Genomic DNA, 23,259 nt, shown 5'->3' with positions numbered 1-23,259 from the left:
CAAAACAGCTCTGATAGCAGGTTTGTGTGTATCACTTAATTCCTTTACATTTAGGGTTCATATATTCCCAGTGAGACTAAATAGGTTGTCCTCTGTAGCAAGGCACAGTGTCTGTGTACCTACCGTTCTCTTGTGCTGTATACAAGCATCTACATGTCTTAATCATAGATGTAGCCCAGTAAACGTAATTTTTTTCATTACTAGGAAAAAGTCTAGGAATGTGGGATCTTAGAACTTGTCTGGGCTTTTCTTAGACTGAGCTGATTTTAGCTTGTTTTAGAAGCACGTAGATATATTTGGTAACAAACGTCACCCTTTTCTATTAATTGGGACAAAGAAATAAAATTTCTTTCAAGCTCCCTTGAGTAAGGCTCCCATATGCCCCCTACTTCTTCCAGAAGCCTGGAACTGTTGATTTTAGGACCTAGAGGAGCATTATAAAAGTGCAAGTAACATTAGAGAAAAAGGGTAGGAACTGGGAAGACGGTATCTAATTTCCAGTAGTATTGTCCTGGAATACTTATAACTGGATGTAGTATTTTGATTACACACTAAAATATAATTGGATGAACAATAAGTTTATAACTATTTATATAAAGCATGATCCCTTTTTTTTCTGATATCAATATTTTAGTATAAAAACTTGAAAAAGCTTGTCAAAAGCTCACTATGTATATGCTAAGCTTTGAAACCTTAAACAGTTTTATTGACACAAAAAGAGACAGTTCCTGTTCAGTTACAGGTGCTCAAGTTTGGGTTTTATTTACTGAACCTTAAAGGATATATTTGCATCCTTGATGCTAACTCTTCATGGAAAATACTTGTTGCCAGTGCCAAAAGTTATTGTTCAGAATGTTGGAGTCACCCTAATGAATAGTATCTGAGCTTAATCACTTGAAAAATTTCCAGTGCTATTTTTCTTCTAATGTCCTAACAACTCTATCAGTGTTGTTGCCTCTTTTTATCTTTATTTCTTTATTCTTCTGTCTTTGTTTCAGTTATTAGAGACTCATTTGCACTCCATACCCTGACATTCTTTGATATACAATCATTATAAATCATGGGCAGTTTTGTAAAGGTCTGAAGTTTTTTTTCCATTATACTACAGTTAATATCTCATTACAAATGTTATGTCTGATCCCTTGAGTTTGCAAAGGATGGTTTCATTCCATGCTGTGGAAATGGTAGGAACAGAAGTGACTTTTCATCATCAGTCAGAAGGAGTGAGCACATCATGCTATTGAATCAGTAAGCAAAACCTTGCTGTTGTTATTACTGTGATATTTATTTTGCTGTGGTTACTGAACCCTATTTGAGGATTAACTAGGATCAACAGCTACCTGAAGTACCACACCAGGGTACAGCAGATGTTTAGAAAGCTCATATGATGCACTGTGACCCAACAGCAAAATATGTGCACTGTTTCCTCTGAAATTGTGGGGAAGGAGAAGTTGTGAACACCACTTTTCCATTTTTTCTTTGTTAAAGGGACCCCTTTTGCTATGGAGAGAATTCCATTGGTGAGTATTTTTCATCCTAAGGATGTTAAATGTTTTACGTATGCCCAGTTTCTTCCTTGCTTGAGGATTCTTTCCCAGTGAGACTATTTGTCAGGCATATGTAAATGCTCAAAAGAGATGAGCAGGAAATGTAGTGATGAAATTGAGGGTAAGTTACAAAGGCACTGAGTATCTGCACATTGGATTTAGAATCGTTGTACAGTGAGCATGTTGTGATTGTTGTGGAGGCCTTCTTCAAAGTCAGATACTGCTGCTGTAGGATGCTGCTGAATATAATGCCCCCTTTTATCAGTACTATGTGCATGTTGTGTTTGCACTATGCACAGAGATCATATTGAATTTAAACACAGGAAACATGGCAACATACAGAGTGTTGAATCTAGAAGACTTCTGAATGCTGTTACCTAATTAACCAGGAACAGCTGCTTGTTTTACTGACTTTTTTTCTTCATCTGTTTTAGAAGATCTGTAGCAGTACTGAAGACATGACTTCATAATTCCTGAGCAATTATTTATAAATTCTTCATAATTTGAATGAAACTGTCATTGTTTTAGTACTTGGAATTGTCAAAATATAGAGAAAAATGTGTGTATGCCTTCAAACTTCTGACCAAATCCAAAACCTCCATGCAATATCATCAGCAGACGCAATCCATGCTCTTCCCCATGGATGTTAAATCTCTTGTTTCATTTTTGTATTGTGGTGCAGATTTCTCATCTTACTCAGTGGTTTTGGGTTCTCTCAGTTTGCCTAGTTGTTGGTGCTTTTGCTGTGCTTAGTGTCTGTTACTGTCATGTAGTTTATTTGCTAATTTCTCCTTAGATAGAGTTTCTGGATTCCAAAAGCCTACGCTCTTCAACATGCCTTTTTTTCTTTTTTCTTTTTTTTTTTTTTTAATTGTTGATAGAGGACAACAAATGAGGTAAAATGTCCTTTAAAATGTCACTGATGCTTTTGCCATACAAACTCTAGGAACTGTCATTTTAGATTTGCACCATCTAGACCCCCAGAAGAATTCTATGACAGAAAGTAAGCTGTGAGAGGTAAACACCTTCTAACTACCTATTTTTTTGTGTATAATGGAAAACATCAGTGGATCAATTTTTTGACCAATTTAGGTAATGGCAGAGCTTGAGTATGTGTTTGTAGGCCTGGCTAGTTGTATCTATTTCAGAGTTGAAAACGAAGTTTAAAAGAAAATCAGTGAAGGAGATTGTATGTCTACTCCCCAGGACCTTGCTCTTTTTTAATGTTTTTCCTAACTTGAGCAGAAAATAAGAAATACGAGATTTCCTGTACAGTGGAAGTATTTGAAATGTTGCACCTTAGGAAACTCCAACATGGAGCTCTTAAAACATTTATGACCACTCTCTGTCAGCCTTACTGTGGGTTTCTCTGCAGCATGGCTGGCGTGTACAGGCAGCTCCCACTGGAACCACGGGAAGCATAGCAGGGAAGCCTGGCAGCACAGTTAAGTGTACGGGTAAAACAACAGTTAAAGAGAGCTCTGGTTTTTTGGTGGGTTGCCAAAGGAATAGGGAAGTGACATCATGCCAGCACAAATTCCTGAGCTGTCTGCTAGCTGGAATGGTGTGAGATGGAGTTTTTAGTAGTGGAATGACTTGAACATCTGCAACAAGCTTTTTCTCTATGAAAATGACAATTTACTTCAAAGAACTCCAGTTCTTGAAGGAAGTTTACAGTCTTCAGCAACTTCCTTCCTTCCCCCCTCCACTCCCCAGAAATATTCTTATTCTCCAAGATAAAATTATCCAGTCCTAGAACTTTGTTGTACAAAAGTTCCTGTTGAAACAGCAAAGTTGAATATACGTATTAAATTCTGCAAGTTTATAATTTGACTGCTTGCACTTTCTCTGTTTTCTACAGACCTTCCTCCAATAAAAGGTTAATTTTTGGAAGCAATTTTAGGGCCCAAGCTAGCAATGAAATGGAAGCTTCAGAGATTCTCAGGATATCTAATGTTGTGGTTGGGTGCCCATGTACTGAGGCTCATTGTGATATGTAATTACATTCAGTAGGAGACTCAGAAGATTTTAAAAATCTTTCTGCCTTTGAAAGAATTAAACTCATTTCTCTTAGAAAGGAATGTATTGAACCCTTCTCTTTCTGACAAAATAAAACCACAAAGAATCGTATACAGATTTCTCAAAAGCAAAATACTGATGAACCTCCTTAAGCTCTCAGGACACCGCAGTAGTGGTGGTTTACAAATCCCTGGGCACGTCCAGCCAGCACAGCCATCTTGGCTTCACTCAATTTCCATGACCAAAACGTTTCCAACTCCCTTGCAGGGAGCTGTAAAGAGCTGCTACGTGTGGCTTTAGTTGTTATTCCGCAGTTGCCAGAATTGTGGCTATGTTTAGCTTTTCTGACACTCTGCTGAGAAACTGGGTGACCTGCCAGTAAACATGTTCTCTTCTGTAGGAAACCTACCTGCTTCTGTCCACACCCTGTTCTTCTAGAACACTTCTACACTAATGTGACAGTCCAGTGACTAACTTCCTAACTCTAGCAGGAAAGGGAAGATCACTAAAAGCTGTTTTGTCTGTGGGATGGTCAGAGCTCCAGTTCAGCTCACTCTTCCAGTAGTTTGCAGGGATAGACACTAAGTCAGGGTCCCTCTTTTGGCCAAATCAGAAGCAAAGAAGTCTGGACAGAAGGGCCATTCCTTTTCAGATTTGAACAGAGTTTAAATTTCTCACACCTGGAGATCTGAGGTACCAGGACATGCAGCATCCGTCACCACAAGTGTTCAGCCAGGGGAAGTTAGATGAGACTGGAGAAATATATTTAATTGTTAAGATCTTAAAAAAAAATCTTGCCCTTCCTGAATATGTTTATGTTCCTCAGATTTACAGACAGGACAGGTCCTTTCTCAGTGTATTTATACTCATTTATGCATATGAAAACTCCAGTGAGATTATTAGCCCAGGTATTGCTTTTGCAAGGAGAATGAAGAGCTGTTTCTCATAAAAATGAGCTTCCTCCAACTGCTCTTCAGGGCTTGTTTCATCTAGCACTTTCTGAGCTGCAACCGAGTTATTTTAAGCTTGTCACAAATTAGCAGAGAATTGTGTAACCCCTTGTTAGTATGGGAACTAATGGGTCAGGCCAGGTTCAGTACTGATGTTAATTGCCCTGCCTCTGTTTGAAGTCAATGGCGCTGAATTATTTCTTGATAACAGAGGACTCGACCTTTCATTTTTCTTTTGACACACAAGCATTGGTTATGCTGAGTGGGAATCTCATTTGTGAAGTTTTATAGACCTGGGCTGAGATGCTTTGTATGCTAACACTAGAGATCTTATCTTGTATCCTTTTCTGTGGCTTTCAATGCAAAGTATAACCTCCTATTTCTATTATAGCCTCACACAGTTTTTTGAAAAAAAACAGCAAGTCATTTAGAAAGAAGGGGGTGTCTCTTTCCCTCATTTTTGTCTCCATCCTTCACATGTAGTTTTCCTCATCACACGTCTATTTCTAGTGTGCAATCTTTTGTACTCCTATTTGAATTTTCCATCTTTATTTTCCTCTTTGATTCTGTTTCTGGACTCTTACCAGCAACCGCATTCTCTGCTTTGCTGCTCTATGATTAGAGTTTTCTTTCTAGTTATTATCTTGCTGTGTGAATTTTCTGAAAATATCTATTATCTGGAATTGCATCTAGTAATTTAAAATTTCTATTTATGTGTCTTCCCTTTTACCCTCTTTCTGTCCATCTTTGCCATAAAGATTCAGAAATATTTGTTGACAGGAACTGAATCTTTCTTGTACTTTTACATACTCAGTTATTTGCTTTATATAGGTCAGGGATTTCACTGACAACTGATTATTGAAGTTATACTTTTTACTTATTATATGGCAATAAATTAATGAACAATGTGTTATTCTGTTTGCCATTCACATGTAGATTTTTTTCTTCCTTTAAAACTGAGATTTAATTATGAAATTCAATTTTGCCAAATTCTTATAAGTTCTTTGAGTCTTCTTTGAAGATTAATAGTTCTCTAATTATAATAATGGTGTTCATATAAGCAGTTGTCTGAAGGAAGTAAAGAGCAAGATTTCTGTAAGAGTTTGGTTAGGACAGTCTTATCAAGGGCACTTAACAGTCACCTGCTTCATGAAAACATTCTGGGTTTAAAAGACATGATAGAAAAAATATTTCCAAGGGGAGACAAAACAGGTTAGATAATTGTAGTGATCTAAGTCATAGAAATGGTCTGCAACCAATTTTATTGGCACATACTACTTAAGGATAAAGGAAAAGGTCCCTGAAGGGACAGTAAACTTCAGTGCAGGGGTGAGCACAAGAGGCTTAAGTGGCACAGGGCAGCATAGACATGGAAATTTCTGAAGTTCACATTATTTTCAACACAAAAAATAAACATGGATTGAACCTGTAAATCTACTCCCAGAATGTCTGTGCCCTCTAGAGCATGGGGTGCTTGGCATGCTTAAGTTCTGGGTAGCTGTGGACAGCATCATGCATACCCAGACTGCATGCCAGCAGTGAGGTCCAGCATTCACACACACAGCTTTGCAGTTCTGTTTGGTGCTTAAGCCTCAGCTGTTGTGTAATATCCACCTTTGATGTTGTGTTCACTACTGAATGAGGATAAGGACAAAGACAACCAAGTGCTTATGGTCTTCCAATACCTTCCCATAAGAGAGACTCAGAGAGTCAGTTCACTGCAAGAGTTATGGAAGAGTTCAGACTATAGAACTGCAAGAAACTTTAAATTATGGACTTGTATACGTTGATACTCACACGATTATGCTCACATAAACTTGAGCGACTTCAGTGAAATAAATTTTGTTTATTGTGTCTTCTTGCATTTTAACAATGTTTAAATAATAGCTGACTCAGATGAAATAAATATCAAACATTATCACTGCCTTGAAATCAAACCATAAAAATGATCTGTTCCTAATAACTGGTATTTCTTCATAGAAAATATTAGTCCATAATCTTTTTATTTGCATGTCTCTTCTTAAGTTGTACAAAGAATTTGGAAAGCATGTAGGCAAATGCAAACATACATTTGGAGGCAAATGTAAAGGAATCATCTTTGGTACTTGACAGCCATGGTTACATGAAGAGGTTAAATTGTGGCCGATCATAGTGAAGAAATAGCACAGTGCATAAGAGAGGTAGCCCAGTCCCAGTAATGACAGCCTCATCCTCAGATAAGCATATCTTACTGAGGAAAACATGCTTATTTTCCCCTCATATTTTCAAATTTATGAATATATGATCTGCTTGTTTATTTCCAAGTAATTGTCATCCAGATTCCTGCTTCAAGCCTTACCTTGTCACTTATGTTCTAATTTTAGAGGGAAACTGATTTTTTTAACAGAGAATGAAGATTACTTCTTTTTCCAGTTTTTATTGTTTCATAGGTTTTGATCCAGGAAAATTGGTCCTGGATCCCCATTAAGGGGAGATGAATACCTCCTATTTTGTAATCCTAGAAAGGAGATGGACTTGCAAGGAGAGCGGTGAGTTTCTAGAAAGTGAGTTCTATCTGCTGCACAACGTTGAGAACAGGACAGTCTTTGGTAGTAGAAAAAATAAGTTTGTTTTTGCAAATTATACTTTTGCTCTATTTAAATCCCATTTTTAAAAATTTCATATGTCTTTTTGTGTCTGAGTGGTGGCTAGACTTCTTCTCTCCTTTCTTTATTATTTTTTATTGTTCCCTCCTTGGTTTTTGCTGTTCTTTCCCTCTCTTAAATTCAGCAAATTTAGAGTAGTAGGAAGGGAAATAGGACGTAATGAAGTGAATTTGGTCAATGACTGTGGTATGTCATACATTGTTTAATACAGAACTAATAGAAGGTGGCCAATGTGATACCAAACTTTCTGAAGAAATAAAAAGGATCTGAAGAAACTAAGGGTCAGTGAACTGTCTTTTTTACTAGACAGACGTGTAGATTCACGCAGCCTTTTTGTCTGCTTAGCTGAATAAACATCTAAATGCCAATATATTTTTGCATATTAAATAAATGTTAAATAAATTTTCTCTCAGAGAAAATGTGGAAATATTAAATCATTACTTAACCAGGTAAACACACTTTATAGTGAGTGATGAGTATCCTGTGTACTAGAATTGGTGGAGAAGTGGTGAGAGGTTATCTGAGGGCAGAGCTGCTCTATAGGGGGAACTCCTAATTCACACATCTGCTAGGGGTCTTCTGAAGTCAACAGCATATCAGTAGGAATGATCAAAACAATATTGCTGGAGAAATGAAGCTGTCACAGGAAATAAAGAAAAGTCCCCTCTTAGGTCAGCGACAGTTTAAAAGATATGAAATAGAAGGTAGAGTATATACTTGGTTGCGACAACAGAAGACAGCTAAAAGTGAGATTCAAGTGCTATGTAGCATAATTTTTAAAATCTGGAAAAGGTATTAATAGGGAAATAAGAGAGTTTGTAGATTATTTTTATGATATTATATTTAAACCAGAAATATTTAAAGGTGTCTGTCAAAAGTTTCAGAAAATTTTCATGCTAACTAAATGCTACAGTGACAAAAATGAAGTGACATTAACTGTCATAGAGGCAAAGCAATGTAAATGAATAATAATAGTTTCTCATAGTATCCAGGTAACTAGGGCTAAAGCTATTATGAATAACAAAGAAAGAGAAAGGTTCTTCATATTTTTTAAAAAACCTAGAAGAGGGATGAAGTGAAGCAAAGATGTCTCATTAAAACTTTCAGTGCTTAAGAGAATCTGAAGTGAAACTCAAGTTTTGACTGCGTTTTTTTGGCTGATCCAGTTACTCTTCACCTGTATGGTTATAGAGCTGTAGAGAAGTTTTCTCTTTAATAAGAGTTTAACTCCAAGGACAGAGAAGAATCTTTTCAAAGCAGAAGCTGGGCTCCAAATTCACTAACTTCCAGTAGAGATGAAGTGCCATATAAACATATGTGTCTTTATTTATCTCCTCCCCATAACCACCTACACACAAACTAGCCTAGTTTCTTATCCACACTGTGTGGGCAGAGAATGGGAAAATAGCTCCTGGGAGACCTCCTTCTCTCTCCTTGAAAGAAAGGGGGAAGTCTTGGTTGTTCCTAAGGTGCTCTGACTGCAACTACTGAGTAACAAACCAAGATTCTGCCCCAGCAAGAGAATTACGCATCCCATTCCTGCCACAAGTGAAAACCTGGGTCAAATATCTGGGTGCCTGAACAGGCACAAATATCAGCCTCTCCTGACAAGATCTGTTATCTTCACTTACCTAATGAATACAGCCAAGGTTTAGCCACTATCCCTCTTCTCTCCTTACCCCACACTCAGACTGTCAGACTTCAGATGGCTGAATTAGCTTCCCCAAGTTAAAAAACTTACAATTTTGAGTTAAGCATTATCAAAACCTTCTTCAAAGATATTCCCCAGCTTTCCATAACATGAAAATATGGTTTGATTCATCAAAATGTATTTATACCTATCTAAAGCTGAAAAATAGTTTCCTTTGGTTATCTGGAGTCCATGGAAAAGAAACATTTCATTTGATCTAAAACAATTGTATTGAACATCAAATAATTTATCTTTATTTCAAGTATTTTTTAAATGCGGAAATGGTATCAGAAGGATCAGAGGATGTTACAATAGAAAAAACATGAAAATCAGTGGTTTCATTTTGAAATTATTTTGCAAGTTTTTTCCAGATATTTTTAGAAAATTGAATGACTACCCAATGTTATCAAATATTTTGCTCAGGAAAATAAAGTAGTGGTTGTAAAATCTCACTATATTTCAAACAGTCTCTCATCCTTAGAATCTACCATTAATAATAATTTTTAGAAGATGAGATTTTATTCCAAGTTTCCACCTTGGGGGAGTTTTCTTTTTATCTTGGCATTGCAAAGCTTTGAAAAGAAGCATTTCGAATGGAAGGCATGACAGATCTTTTAAATGGAATATGCATCTACTGAGCTCCACACTATAATTACTGTCATACTGAAGAAGGTTAAATATTTATGAAGAATGTGCTTTTTATCAGTCAGTCTAATTTTTAAACCTGAATTCTGTAATTGCATTGAAATGCCAATAATCAAAGGGGGGGTTCTTTCTTGGCAGGCATAAGAGTTTCACTGGTCTCATTTATTTGTGGAGCGTGGCCAATATAAACAAATTCTGAGTAGTTTTTTTCATTTTGGATCAAAATTAAATTGAAACTGGTTATGCCAAATATCTTCTTAGGCAATACCTGAATGTTTTTTGCTTGTTTGTTTGTTTTTTCCCCCAGAGATTAGAAATTGGGCTTTCCTCCTTAATGTATATTGAGTTTTATATTCAGTCACTTTGTGGATTTCTTCCTCCCCAAATTTGGTTAGGTTAAATAGCAAATTAATCTTAGAGTCTTAGTAGCATATTTTGCTATATTGAAAAAATGCAGTAAACTTCTGGATTGTTTCCTGACAAAATTTACTTCATGACCCAAATTTCTCTGATGCTTGCACTATAATAAATTTGTTGAAAATATGTTCCAAATTCTGGTTTTACCAAGGTTATTACAGGTACCTTTTACCTCATATTGCAATCCTATAATCAAAATACTAATAAAGCAAGGAGGTGAAAATATTTCTGTTTAATAATTTTATTGATTCACATCAAGTCCCACTATTTTTATATGACTGTTTTATGTGAATTAATCTAGAATATTGGTCTGAAGAGAAATACTAGAAAACCTTCCCTAAAGGATGTGCAGACTGTGATTTTATATTTAATCAGGCTTTTAAAACTTCTGATGAGGGTTCTCCATCTGGAGAAGCAATGCATGTTGCTGAACCCACTCAGTCTAGAGAGGGTACTCACACAGTATTCTAGTCACTGGGAGGAGGTGAGGGGTGCCGGCTTTTGAGGTGGAAACTACCTCAACTACCTGGGCAGCACATCCAGGAGGTGATTAATAGAATAAGAATAAATGTCTAAAGAATGCCAGGTCAGCCCACCCTCCAAATATTTCCTTCTTTCTGTGGACTGGAAAGGAACAGACCCAGCCATTTGAAGTTGTATGAAAAGTATGCTAACCACTCATATTCATAGGAACCGTGCCACAGCACAGCTTTGTTCTAAATGAAAACAAGTCTTCCTCAGTTGTGTGAAAGGTATGCCCTTGTCCTTGGGAGGAGGTCCTGGACCCTGCTTCCAGGAGAGCTACAAGGACCATCCCCAGAGTAATAGAAGTGAGCACTGCGTTGTGCAGTGTTTTCTGATGGGTACTCAGAGCAACTTTCTATTATCAGTGCAGGGCAGCCCTTCTGTCAGATCTAAGTCTCATTGTGCACTAGATAGGAAAGGTAAGGGACAAAATTCTAGTGTGACTTCCATTCAGTGAAGCATTTTTCATCCTAAGTATGCCCCTTTTCACAACTTCCAGAAAACATTGTGAGGGCTAAAGGTGTCAGTAAAGCTGAGTCATGAAGCATCTTGTACTTAAAATTAATTTGCTCTTTTTCATTTCATTACAATTTAAGGAACTACTTAGAATTAAAAAAAAAAATGGGCTTTTACAGAATTAATTTCCTTCTATTCAAGCTATAAAGCTTGGAATATATACTTTCAGAATTTGTTATGAATTTAGTATTGACTATTTATGACTTTTTCAGAGTTCAGTTTTGTTCAGTCGCCAATCTGAATGCAAAGAGTTAAATCCTGGGAAATGGCAACAAGGTTGTTAAAGAAGTGCCTTAGAAGGTAGAACAATGACACAGATAAGGCAGCCTAAGGTATATAACTTCAAAGAATTTTAGATATGAATGGCTGCTGGGCTATTGGGAGACAAACTGTCTCCGTGTAGGCTGGAATGGGGTACTCTTCCTAGGGCTATGCCTGGGTTCAGCAGAGATCTGAAACTTCAAAGACTTTAGAAAAGGGGAGGGGGCATTAATAGATTAGGAAAGGCTATGAGAGATGAATCAATGGAAAGCTGACAGTCAGATTGCAAGAGACATGGGAAAATATCAAGTGTGGTGAGCTGAGCAGGGTGTTGGAGCTTTTTGCTTTGTTTTGTTTAGCTTTACTTCCAGAAACGAGGTTAATTCAGCTCATGAGAAAATAAAAGTTTCACACAGTTCTGTGTATGTTCCTCCTTTTCCAGAATTTGTGTTTCACTTCTTGTTTCTCCAGTGCAATCATATAGCTGTGAATCTGTACATATGTTTAAGAAACAATTACGGCTAATGTTTTATATTGACTCAGATAAATCCCAGGAGAGGTTAAGCCGAATCCCACTAAAGAGGAATAAAGGTCTAGCATCTTTGATGTATATTCCTGAAGATCCAAAAGAAGGAGAGTTTCATATATCTATTAGGTGTGCCAGTGCTGTTCATAATTGTTTCTCCAACATTACATTAGAAGAATTGTATAAATCTGATTCTTCTCCTCAATAAAGGCAGACTGAAGACTGTCAAGATCATCATAGACCATTTAGATTGTGAGTGTTTTGACCTTGTACAGACATTATCTGTGTTGGTAATGTAGAAAATGAAAGCATTACATCATTTAACCTTTGTTATCTACTCTCTGTTACTTTTTTTTACTTGTTAAGTAAAAGTGTTTCTTGCAAAGCTATTCTTCTGCATCCTTTGCTGCTTTATATTCACAGATGCATACGGGATTAACTTTGAACTCCTTTTATATTGTGTTAATAGAATTTTATGACACATATTGCTGATCAGCTTCTAGCAGGTGCCAATGCCTTTAGGTGGTCTCTTGTGGATTTTTTTGATTCCCTTAGTTTTGAGTTGAATGCAATTTGAAGGGGCAATAAATGTTGAACCATTCAGAAAAGTATAGTAGGAGTAGAAGGGCCTTGAGGGGAAGCCGTGTGAGGAGTGGCTGAGGTCACTTGGTCTGTTCAGCCTGAAGAAGAGGGGACTGAGGGGAGATCTCATTGCAGTTACAACTTCCTTGTGAGGGAAAGCAGAGGGGCAGGTGCAGGTCTCTTCTCTCTGGTGCCTAGTTACAAGACTTGAGGAAATGGCATGAAGCTGAGGCAGGGGAGCTTTAGGGCTGGATATCAGGAAAGAGTTTTTCACCCAGGGGGTGGTTGGGCACTGGAACAGGCTTCTCAGGGCAGTGGTCACAGCACCAAGCCTGTCTGAATTCCAGTAGCATTTGGACACTGCTCTTGGGCACATGATGTGACTCTTGGGGGTGTCCTGTGCAGGTCCAGGAGCTGGTTGGACTCAATAATCCTGATGGATCCCTTCCTACTCAGTATATTCTGTGATTCTAGGATTCCATGACATTAATTCTACTAAGATAATATTGGTTTTGCTTGAAATGTGCTAGCCTGATCTCTTTGGTCTTCAAAACAATTTCAGTTTCCTTGAAAATGTAGGCATTATAGGAAAACTGTATAATATTTCAGGAATTCAGAATAGACAAGTCATTAAATACAAGATTTAGCGCCTGAATGGAGTCTCATATCTCTAGCAAGTAGCTTATCTGAGGTCTTTAACTTCAGTTACATTCTTTCAAGTATCACTGATTTGAAAGGCACTGGAAGTTGGGGGCAAATTGCAGGAATGATAAATGTCAGAATCGTAATATTTAAGGGGTATAATTTACAGGATCTGAAGAAAAGCTGTTTGTTTCCAAAAATATCTTTGTAGGGAACCTTAGGGGAAATTCTATTGTTCCCTTTCCAGAATTCCAATCTAATTTCATATTTAAGTACTCACACAATTTTAAAGAATGATGGTGAGCTACCTGTAGGCTTTTTAATTCTGTTTTGGAATCTTGCCTGACAACATTCATGCAAGGATGTTCTAAATTACTTAGAAGAAAACATAGCACAAAAAAATCAGCATTATGTGACTGATTTTGCAAGTAAATCTGTAAAGGTTTTTGTTGTACATCGTTTGGATATCTGAAGTAATGTTGTCACAGACATTCAGGTGTTGTTTAAATCCTGTTCATGTTTTTTACAGCCAATCAGGCAGAACAGCAATAGAACATAATTTCTGCAAACAGTACTGTAAATGGTATAATATATTTCATTGCATACTTTTTGAAGGAAGATATGAGGTACATCTTACTAGCATGTGTATAAATTTTTAAATAATTTGCTGCCAGTTTATTTAGGTGAGAAAATAGCTTCCATTCACCTACAAAAGTCAATTAGAAAAAGGCTGTGTTTATTTTATTGGACTATTAACTATAGAATGGCAATTTACATTTCCTATATTTAATCTGCAGAACAGCAGTCTACAGCCAGATATATTCAATTACTCTCAATGATTTAAGGAAACATCGTTACCTCCTGCAAATGAAATATCTATATGGGCACTTCAAAAATATTGAAAAGCCTGATTCTTTTGGCAGTTTATTATTTTATTAACAAGCATTTTAAATTTGTTATGTTTTATGTATTTTTTGCTTCCTTTGTTGTCTTTATTAGAAAAGAATGTAGTCTTATATTTAGCTTAACTTAGCTAAGTTTATAAATCTAATAGTCACTGATCTCATTGCTACAGCACCTTTTTCTTCCTGCCTGCTGTTTTCTTTTCCTTTTCATATTTTCTACAGAGGTAGGGCAATATAGCCCTTTTACAATGACACCAAAGTTCAACTAAACCTACACTTTCTTTCATGAATCTTTTTTTTTTCCCAGATGACAATCAAGACAAGTGATGTTAGCATACATTCAATACAAACAGCACCACCATGTCTCGATAAGACTGTATTGTAATGATTTTGAGGCAAATCATCTATTGAGGTATGCAGTCAATAAAGTTGTTTCAAGAAAAGAATGAATTAAAACGTCGGTTTGTTGTGGGAGAGCTACTAATGACCAATTCTGAAGCTCGTACTTTCACCTTTTCCCCCTCAGCTAACCTCCATTTGATGGTAGCATCATGTGCTCTTTTGAGGCCACCACTTGATCTAGACCAAACTGAAGGAAAATAGAGATTCCACGATATTCATCTGGGTGTGTTATAGGCAGAGCTGGTCGTCTTTCTTCTGTGAACATGTATATGAATTATAGAATTAAAAAAAAAAAAGAAAAGAAAAATACTTATCAACTTCACATTTCTCTGACCTCTTATCTAAATTACAGCTGTCATCTGAGCATAGTCATGGCCTTGCTTTGCAATTTATGAAAGTCTTTGTTCACCATGTCCATTGTGTGAGACACCTCTCTTAGCAGATCAGCATGATTCTTGCAGACGTTTCATTCAATAAAGGGCAGTGGCTGTGGCTTCCTCTGCTTTTCAAACGAGCATTTTAACCTGCACACTCAGATTGCAAGGTATATCTTTTTCTTGATTGTCTGTGGAAGCTAACAAATTGTTAGGGGATGATTAATGACTAATGATTTCAAGGGAATGATGACTGTCTTTATGGTCCACATCTCATAAACCAGTCTGCACTTTATCTCGTATGCTTATCTTGCCTGCATGAACAAGTTGGCATCTGCCTCGATAACCACTTCTGCATATTCTTTTTGTTTTCTTTTGAAGTCTAAAATGGAGAGAAGGAAACTGGCATTTCCTTTTCCTGAGGCATTCACTAAATATTCTAGAAAAGGCAAAGAAGCCTGGTAACTTCTTTACTGCTAGACAAGCTCCAAGAAAACCAGAAGAAAAATCTGTTTTCATTCTCTCCCTTATACTTGAATTAAAGGTGTCAAAATATGGGTAATGTAGTAGAATTTTCTAGGGATATAAAAGAAAAATAGCTTGATCCACCATAAATCTTTAGTTTGAGCTGTAGAATACACTATCAATGAACTGTAACTGCTGGGCCTGTCTGCATCCTTCTGCTGCATTTAACTTCCATTGTCTGTTTTGAGATAAATTGTAAAGCAACATATCAAGTTAGCAGCTTACTGACTGTCCTGCTGGAAAATATGTAGAGCAGGCATGTTTAAATTAACTCTGTTAAGGAGTGAACAAGTCAAGTCTGTGCAAGACAAGTTTACATAGCAAGCATTGGACTGATAGGCAGTAACTCAAAAATGAATTGTGCTTATTTGGGTGGAGGGGATTTTATGAGACGTGTTGTTTTCATGAACACTTTGATTCTAGCTGATTTGTACATGATTTCTTGTTCTTTGAAAGGTGTCTGGCTCTATACAACTCTTCTTGGAATTTTAAGGATACCTTTTTTCTCTCATGCTGCTTGGCTAGTTTAAGAAGGATAGCTAAATAACCTTGGTATTCTTTTCTGGGACCAGAGGGAAGAATTTAGTTTCATTTTAATAAAGTTCTTTACACCATTTCAGAAATGAAGAGCGACTATGGAACAACTACAGATAATTTTTGTTTTCTCTATCTCTTTTCAAGTGATTAAAAAATTATGATATCAAAGCTCATAGGGTTTAATGAACCTGTGTTAATTTAAACAATATGAGAGTTTGGCATACCATCTGGAAAAGTCTAGTGCATGTCTAATAGTTGTGTATTTTATTTGATTATTGGGGTTTCTTCCATTATTTGACTTGCTCTAATGCTAAATTCCTGTGATGTTTGCAACTATTTCATAGAGCTGAGGTAGGTGTCCCTTGCCTTCTGGTTGGTCCTTTGTAACTTTTTCTTATGGAGAAAGCAGGATTTCAGAAAAGGTTAGCTAAGTCAAAGGTAACTTATCACCAGAGATGGCATAAACAGAAAAATGATATTACCTAGCTGAGATGGTCTTTAGTGTCTTTAAAGATGAGAAGATTTTATTTTCATCACTTCAGTTTGTAGATATTTAAAATGTAGTGTTTTTTCTTCAGTTGTGGGTTCCTTGTATTGGGTTTTGGTTTTTTGTGTGTGCATCATTTTGGGTTGTTGGATTTTTATTAGAAGATAGAGGCTATTTCCCTGTGACAATATTCACAAAGCCTTCAGGAGGCTATCAGAACCACAGCCCATGAAAAGAATCTATTGTTTTTTGAGGTTGCTTTTGAAAATGCCAAATGCCAAATGTTTTGGGCATTTTCTGCATGAACTGTAGTTTATGTCTGTGGACCTATAGAATTGTATCCCTTTGCTCAGATGATTGTATGGAGGACAGCACGTTTAATAAGTGCATCTGAGAGCAGAGTAAGATAACAATCCTGACTAGATTGTTATATAGAAATATATATATAAATATATATAAATATATAAATATATAAAAATATATATAAATAAAGGGTTTCCCAATTATTGTTATTTTGTTTAAAAGTGATCAATAATTTTATATTCTTTTAGAAAAGGAAAGACTTTTTCTTGTCATTCTTTTTCTGGTTGGTTGCACCCATCAAATATTAAATTATAAATATACAAAGTTGTGGCACAAATCCCTTGTGAAAGGGGCTAAGGGTGGTACTAAAGGTGTTTCCTTTAAAACCAGGAATTTTCTTAGACCTTTTACCCTTTGTTGGCAGACAAACAAAATGTTAATGATTGAGTGGAAAGGCAAAAATTGAATGAAAAACATAACCCATTGAAAGATGAACATTTTGAGAGGTGTGGGGATTTCTGCACTTCCACTGCTGCAGTGTCCTCACAGACAGATTTGAGTGTCATTTACCACCACCTCCTCTTCACCCAGAGTGTTTCAACATTCTTATGTCTAACATCTGTCAAGAGGAGAAAATGATCCCTGGGCATTCATTCGATTTAAATATTTTTATCAAAAGCGTTTGTCAGTTCATGGATTGGTCTGAACTAGAAGAGTCAGTGGGTGAAGATAGGTCATGCTGAAATGGACATACAAGGGCTGTGGTGTCACACCACAAACTGTTCCATTGAAAAATTTGTATCAACCTCCACAATGGCCATGGCATGCCACCTCTCTAGTCCTCTTTGCATGACCAGTGCTTTAAAGCAAATGTATACAAAGATACATCAGTTCCCTGATCCAATTCCAAGGATAACTGCCCACAAAATTGTACCAGTCCTAAGACAGTAAAAATAGAGGTCAGGAATATATTAAGGTACCTGAAGAGTTCTGTAGTTTAATGGGCTAATTTTTGGTGGCAGTGTTGGAATGAAAGGCTGTCTCACATTCAGGTCTGCTCAGGGATGCTTCTGTTTGCAGAACTGTCATGAACTGAACCATGGACCTGATGCAGCTGAAAAAACAGTTTTTGTTTGGGTTCCTTTTCAGCTGAATTCACTCCTGTCCTGGCACAGCTCTGACCAGCTTTGGCCAGAATAAGCAGTATCTCTGAGTGTTCAACCATGGCTTGTATCTGCTGAGATCACATTCTGAATTACTGGTTTGGGAAATAGGAAATTCAGGGGCATCTTTCCCAGCAAGTATTTATTACTAGACAATCAAACACAAGATATAATTGCCCCTGTGCCAAAGAAATGGATGCAGTTTTAAAGGCTGAGGTCCTTCACTTAGTAGGAAGAACAACAAAGCTGTCTCCTGAATAAGGCAATGAAGAGTTTAGCAGCAATACCAATGTAATATATTCCTGCTGTCTGCACGGGGCACATTGTCCTCCCAGCTGGTTCAGCATAACTGTTTATAAGGCCAGTAGTTATGTAGGTGGAATAGAGAGCCGATTCTACTAAGCCACTTTCTCCTTTATGTTTACATTTTTATTTCCAGTATACTCACAGCTAAACAGACCAATTCAAAGCTGGTAATCTGGAGCACAGGAGAAGAAAAAGCATATTTTTGATGTGACAGATGAGAGGCAGTAAAATTCTCATGCTTGTGCTAAGGTGGAAGGAACATAACAGAACTCTGAAAGTCCCCACAGAGGCTCTGACACCCATTTCACCCTTGCTCTGAGAACAAGAAAGGATTTCCTTTTCACTTTCATGAGCTGTCAATCTCTGTTCAATGACATGAACAGTTAATTTGCTTCCTAAAATCCATTTTTCATGCATAGCCATCTTTGTAAGGGAGAGTAAATCCTTTCCTTTACTTACCAAGCTTGAAATCTAACTTTCTTGCATAAGGCTGTAGAAAAAGTTTTTCTGTGAGTCACAGAAAGGAGCATTAGAATCAGTTCAACTTTAACTTTTTTTCCTCAGTTTATGAATGTCTGAGCGTTTAATGACTCAAGTTTATTAAGCGTGAAAAAATGGCACTAGGATTTTAACATCATTTGATGTTAAATAATTAACTTAGAAAACTAATGCCAACATCATAAACCATCATATGCATGAAATTCAATATATAGCTACATTCAATAATAAATATCTTATGGAATTCATATAACTGAAGCCCACACAAGAATAAGGAAGCTGCCAAAATAGAATCATATCCAGTTGGTTTAGTCAGCAAGAAACCAACTGGTCCACAGATGCTCTTTTTTCTATGAGAAAATATCCTCTTTTGCAAGTCTCCAGTCTGCAAAATGTTTCATATGAACTCTTCTCCTGCAGGCTGTAAATATTTTATTCATCAAACCCTTTTATTTGTAGCAGATGGAAAACTTAGTACAAATTTAAAAACAAAAAAGGAGAAGATTAGACACTTAGGTGAATAACTCTAATTGCATTATACTGCACTAACTTGTAAAAAGGCCTTCAGGCATGGGCATCAACTGACACCCAGATGGATTTGCATGCCTTTTCTCTGGCACAGACAAGAACTGGAAAAGAAGTTGTTTTGAGAATTGAGAGTTGAGAGTGCTTGTTCATCATATGTAAGGATATGAACACAGGTAATGAGGTTATGACAAGATATCCAGTGTTCCCTTTCTATCCACTTCCAGTGACCTTGTCTATTCATGCAGCTGCCCAGCTGAGGTCCAGCCAGTGTCACAGTAAAATAAAGAAGGTGCTCTGTTCCTTAGAGTAGGTGCAGCATGTGTCCTTTTTCCCCCTCTGTTATTCCCTTTGCACAGGAACACAAACATTTTGGCAAGAAAATGATAAGACATTAAAATAAAAACACCTGCTATGGTTCCAATTCATTTTCTTTCAGAACATGTACACTTTTGATACCTTTGGTTTAGCAAAACTTCACCAACTTGTTAATTGACTATAGAACATAACTCGCATTCCTGCTCTTTGTACGTTTGCAAGGTCACAAAGGGAAAAAAGACCCTATTCCTACATATATTGAGAGAATGGTTCTCAAAACACTTCTGTCACTTCCTAAGAAACACTGCTTCCATTTGATTTATGGGTAAAAGTCTCATAATATTGCCAATAACATAGTTGCAACTCTAGCAACAAGAAAGCTTTGTTACTTTGATTATACATTTCTATTTATTAAATACCATTTGCCATTAGATAACCACTTACATGTGATGATGGTGTGACAATTGCTCCTCCTGTAATGCGATGACACAGACCAAATAAGCTGAATTTTATTCAATTAAAGTTTAAATGATAAAAGAGCACACATATATAAAGTATGTTTTCTACTCCATAATTCTGTGATTTCGCATTCATTTGAATAGTATTCTATAAAAACACCAGCAGATAATGGATCTATTTCTTATAGAGTGATAATATAATAATTAACAGGACAGATGTGATAGGACAGTAGCATACAGGAGAGGAAAGAGGAAGTACATAAATTTCAGTAATAGGAGATACCCTGAAAAGTCTGTTTGGTTAAGAAGTACTGCAAGAACTCTTTCTTTTGAGTGTTATCTGGACTGAACTGTGTTGGATCCTGGAAGCTGGCCTGATCTTCATTGATGAAATACTGCTGACTGATTGACTGAAAACCGAGGAGAGGAGGGCATGTTAGTTGCTCTGTTGTTTTCTGTGAATATATAAATGCTCCCATTTCTGTAATCTTCATCCAAATTAAGAAAAGAAGAATTTTGCCATCAGTTTCAGAATACTCCTTTGTGCAAGGCAATGTGCCTTTGTAATTGAAGCTATGTATCAGGGTTGTATTACAATTTCTTTTCCTTATACTAAGGGATGCACCTGCTATCTGGGGTCTGGCTCTTAAAATGTGTTTTGGCAGAGAATAATGTCAATATTCGGTATAAAGATGATGTCATTATGATAGAATTATTGACTTGGAAGTTAGAGACATTGCTTTCATAGACAACACAAAGTGATATCCAAGCCAAAAATTTCATGTTCCTTACCATTTAAGAAAAAAGTGTTCTTGGACCAATGAGACCAGATGTTCCTATGCATCCAGCTGCTCCCCACCCTGACTTGCATATTTTATATTTCCCAGAAGGCATTTAAAATCTGCAGCATCACTGTTGAGTTTATTGCACTATTAACTTAAAAACTGCAGCAACTGTTGTGTGGTATTTAAGTAGAAAATTTACTGTGGGTGGGTTACTGTTGCAGAAAAAGAGTATTGTTCTCTACTAAAATTCTAGGAGACATAAATGCAATTTCATTTATTTTTTGTAAGCAAATTATTAATAAAAGTTTTTTCCATTCACAAGATATTTGCATGGCTTCCACCTGTAACTGGCCTTTCCAATCAATTGAAAAATGAAGGAATCACCATTGAACATACAACCTTTGGAGCATAACTGGGCATTTAGACAGAGTTGTATAATTAAAAGTTACTGGGTTAAGAATGAGAAAATATTATTAACAGCTGTAGAGGCACATATTTGCAAATATTTCAGCAGGTATATACCTCCTACCAAGTTCAACACATTTCGTTGACTTAATTTAGTTTAATTTAATTCTTTTGCCTTATTATTACTTTGTTGCTATATTAGAGAACATCTACTAATATACTCGTGCAAAATTTCATTCACAATGTGGGCTAAATTAGGACTTTCAACTCACAGACTTCAGAAAAAAAAAAGGAGGAGGAATATTCCCATGAGAAGTAGTTTTGATGTACAGCCTCTTGTACTCTCATGGAGTACATGTATGATATTTCTTAAATATCTGGCCAGACATGCTAGATAAAGCAGAAGATACATGGAAATATGCCATATGCCATATTCCATATTTCTCTTTGGCATTTTAAATCTGTTTGAATGAACAACAGGGACTGAAATCCTGGCTTTCTGCAGAAGCTGACTCTGAAAATGGCAGTAGACAAGGAAACATAAAATTATCAGCTTTGAGAACCAAACTAAAAACGTTTTCATCTAAAATATTCTATAGTGTTAAGTTTCACACACTCAATGAATGTAGCAAGATTTAAAAATAGATAGATTTTTTCTATGTCCCAAAGAAATGTTGATTTATCCAAGCACAGTAGATGTTTTTTCACCTGTAACAGCAGGAAAATACACAAGGAAGAGTAAAGCACATGTAACAACATGATCATACAGCGTCAGCAGTACATGTAGCAATACTCTTGATGAAGTAATAGCTTTGGTGTTTTTTTCCCTTTCCATAATCTTCCAGCATTGTTCCTGGGATAATCATTATAGTTTAATCTTTGTCCTCTGCAGGTACAATATCTGTCTTTCAAAGTCTCACACTAATCTGTGTTGTGACACAAAGGGCAAGACTTAGTCCTGCAGTGCCACCCTGAATAATTATTTGGTTAGTTAGTATTTCTTCTTGTACTCAAGGGGAGTGCCAGGCTTTGAGTTGGACATTGGATTCTCATAAAGTCTTGTATTTCTTTTATGTTTGCAAGAGTGATCACAGATTTGGCTAGCTGCCTTGAGGAAACAGTTCTCTGGAGCAACACCCAAGTGATTGTACTTTAAACCTGAGCTAGTAGAGCTTTACAGAAATAAACACCTGTATTGCATAACACTGGAAAGGTATTTCAGGGATTTTTTCTCTCTTGTGAACAGATATGACATGCCTTCAAAGGTCATTATTAAGTTTTCTAGAGTCCCAAATGGAATGAGCTTCAGCCTTCTTCTTTCATTCTCTCTCCACTTTTTCTGATGGCTTTTGTTGATGTCTAGCACTTCTTTAGAAACAGCCTAGCAAGTATATTTAAGTACAGTAACTCTTGTTTGGAAAATGAATGTTGCTCTTGTTAAACTGAACATTCACACTCAGAATAGTTTTGAGAATTGTAACTCTTGAACTTAAGGCATCTATGGCAGGTAAAAATTGCCATTGTTATTATTAGTGTGGGTGTGATTTATTGTTCATCACCATCACAGCTAACAGAGAGCTAGCCATGCAACCTCCAGGATAAGGTATTGTACAATCATGCCATCCCTGCACAAGGTATAAGCGTTGGATGTGATATACTTTCTGTGGGGCCCTCTGAACTTGGTGTCTAGGACCTGAGTCATCTGAAATTCTGCTTCAGAATGTCCCCTGAAGTAGTCACTTCATCTCTGGATCCTGCAGACAACACTCTATGGGGCCCTAGCACTTTAACAGTAATAGTGACCTAATGGTTCATGCTCTACTTCTCTTTCTATAGAGACAAGCCATATTGTGTGTGGGGAAATGTGTGCCTGTGTCCTGCTTAGTGACAGGCAGAATACTGGTATCAAGTAGCACTGGACTAAAATTATCCTCAATACCAACAGCAGCTGTCAATATTTCAAGCTATCCCCATTCAACACTGATGCCCTTTGCTGCCCTGTTCAACCTGCTGCAGGCAGACTTGTTGCAACCCTGCCTTCAGGTACTCTTCCAGTTCCTGGTCACATACCTGTTAGTATTTTTGCTTTCTCAGCAGAACATTGGTGAATTTGGTAAGCTTAGTCTGAGACTACAGGGAGGCACTAATGGAAGCCTTTTGTCTGGGCCAAAATCACTTTGGTCCAGCTGGCTCCAATGTAGAGACAACATTACCAAGGAAATGGGGTAAGTGTAGGAAAAAATACTACCCCACCTTGCACAAAATCCCCTGAATTTCTCGTCTAAATCTTTAATAGGAACGTG

Source organism: Corvus cornix, chromosome 4 (genome assembly GCF_000738735.6).
Source record: "Corvus cornix cornix isolate S_Up_H32 chromosome 4, ASM73873v5, whole genome shotgun sequence".
NCBI classification, from domain to species: domain Eukaryota; kingdom Metazoa; phylum Chordata; class Aves; order Passeriformes; family Corvidae; genus Corvus; species Corvus cornix.
This window is presented reverse-complemented; position numbering follows the sequence as displayed.